The sequence below is a fragment of the Primulina tabacum genome, chromosome 13 (assembly GCF_025594145.1).
Source record: "Primulina tabacum isolate GXHZ01 chromosome 13, ASM2559414v2, whole genome shotgun sequence".
NCBI lineage: Eukaryota > Viridiplantae > Streptophyta > Magnoliopsida > Lamiales > Gesneriaceae > Primulina > Primulina tabacum.
This window is the reverse complement of record NC_134562.1, coordinates 12,525,530-12,528,066: the sequence shown is the minus strand read 5'-3', so window position 1 is coordinate 12,528,066 and position 2,537 is coordinate 12,525,530.

Here is a 2,537-nt window from a genome sequence, read left to right as displayed (position 1 = left end):
CAATTGGACTTAATTTTTCATATGTTTTGATATGAAGGAATCATAATATGACTTTTATTATGTGTTCCTGAGATTATTGTTATCGTATAATTGAAATCAGATCGAAGAACGGATACCGTATGAAATTGTTATGATTTTCAGAATTTATTTGATTGAGATTATACAGATTTGATATCAGATTGAGTTTGCTATCGATTATGAGTTGAGATTGGTATTTTTTGATATCTGTATTGTTGGGTATAATGAGATTGTGCCGTTATGCCATTGAAACAGAATTTGATTGAGTTCTGATTATATCCAGTATTGATTTGAGTGATATATTAATATTATACTCTTCGATATTGTCATTGCCAGATTGAGTATTGACATATTCGAATTCGAGACTTCGACTTCGTCAGATCGACAGAGAAAGGTATAAATCAATGTTGAACCGGGAAGATACGACTCAAGTTTGATTTGACTTGAGTTTCCCAAAACCACATACTTTACTTTATTGCATTGATATTTGCAATTCATGAGATTGATATGCTTAGTCTATTGAGTTATAGCAAAGCATGAGTTAGAGTCTTAGGCAGATGCGCCTAGTCATTGGCAGAGCCGCCAAGTCTTCGGCAGAACCGCCAAGACACTAGACTTTTGGTGTATCGATGTTGCCTAGGAGTAGATCGACTTCTATTGCGGAGATTCGATATAGAATGCCAAAGTCTGAGTTAGACCGGGATCCATAGATTAGAGATGAGTCGAGTCTGAGATGACGAGTTAAGATGTTATTTACAACTTTATATCTATTCATGTCTTTCAGATTTTGATACATGTTATTGATATCTATTGCATGCTTTTATATCTGTTTATATGATTGCATGTATACGTTGTTTATACTGGAATTATATTCTCACCAGAGTTATCTGGCTATTGTTGTGTTTGTATGTGTGCATGACAACAAGTGGGACATGATCAGAGTCAAGAAGAGGATGAGATTTTCAAGATTAGCGTGGAGATCCGGACTTAGAAGTAGATTTGGTTTTCAGCACTTGATATAGTTGTCGAACCTTAGTTTGAGATGAATGTATGTTGTACAAGACTTGTACGTTACTTTTGATATTTATATCAGACTGATTTCAATATGTTCCGCACTTATGTATTTAAAAAAAAAAATTTAGACCCAGACTAAATAAATGATCCTAATAATGATTAAGAAGACTAATTAGGTTCGGGTCCCCACATCAGGTCTAACGCATACGTCGTAGATCAAGCCGGCCGTGACAGCACCATGTGTGAGCTCCATGCGCGGCAGCCACGTTCTTGTTTCTAGTGACTTTCCTACCCGAAAATCCTATACACGACCAAGACCAAGCTCACCTTAACACCCTAAGACACGGTAAAAACCCTATCCACAATCCCTAACCCAACCCAAATATTTAACCACCCGACCGAACCCAAAACACCCCCATGCTCGCGAATGCTGCAGCTTGCGCTCCACCTATTCTATTAGCAACCAGACCACTTTTGACCTTTCAAAGATAGATAATTAACATCTAAACACATCTTAATACATGCCCATACACAACAAAAACATCCCAAATGATCCACACGAAGCCTACGCATAAAAAATCATGAAAACTTGAAGAATCATGCGCATAAAAATTTCAGCATACAAATAGATGTTTTGATTCAAATCCTTCATATAAAAAAGCATGTTTGATGAATATTTATCATCAAATAACAGTATATGACAAGATTGATGCGTCAAAAAGGGTTTAGAACATGCCTTTGCGTATAAATGCTCGAATAAACGAATACCAGTGCGAGGGAACGTGGAGGATGAACGAGAACGATTGCTAAATGTTTTCCTTGTCAAAAACTTATGAAAAATCTCCAAAATATGCAGGTAGGCGTGGAGAAGGGGTGGTGGCTACTTGGAAGCCAAGAACCCTAGAATTCTTCCACTAATCGTGTGCGTGTGTGTGTGCGCGCGTGCCGTCTGTGTGCGCGCGCGTGAGTTTAATCTTTTTTTAAAAATTTCGCAAATTAATTAAATACTAATAAAAAAAATTAATTAAGACATAAATAATTATAAAATATTAAAAATCATGCTCAAAAATTAAATCTCCTAATTTTCAAAATTTGTTAATAAGATGCTTAAAATATTTTCATTCATCTAATAATTTAAATTTGACTTTAAAATGATAAAATACAAAAATTATTTAGATATACTAATTTCTTGGTTTAAAATAAAAATATAACATTTAATTTTAGCAACTTAATCGTCTCCCGTCTCCTAACCCCGACCAAGCATCGAATATTCGTCTAAAAAACTCAACTCGAGTAAGACGATTAAATCTCATAAAATAAATATATAAATATTTAAAATAACTTAAACATGTTGAGTGCATCATTTAATCAATTTTAATCCTTTAAATTAATTAACTTATTAATTATGCATGTGACTTACGTATACTGGGTTTTGGGCACTACAAATCCCTCCCCCTAACAAAATTTCGTCCTCGAAATTTTAAGGCTTACCAAACAAGTCTGGA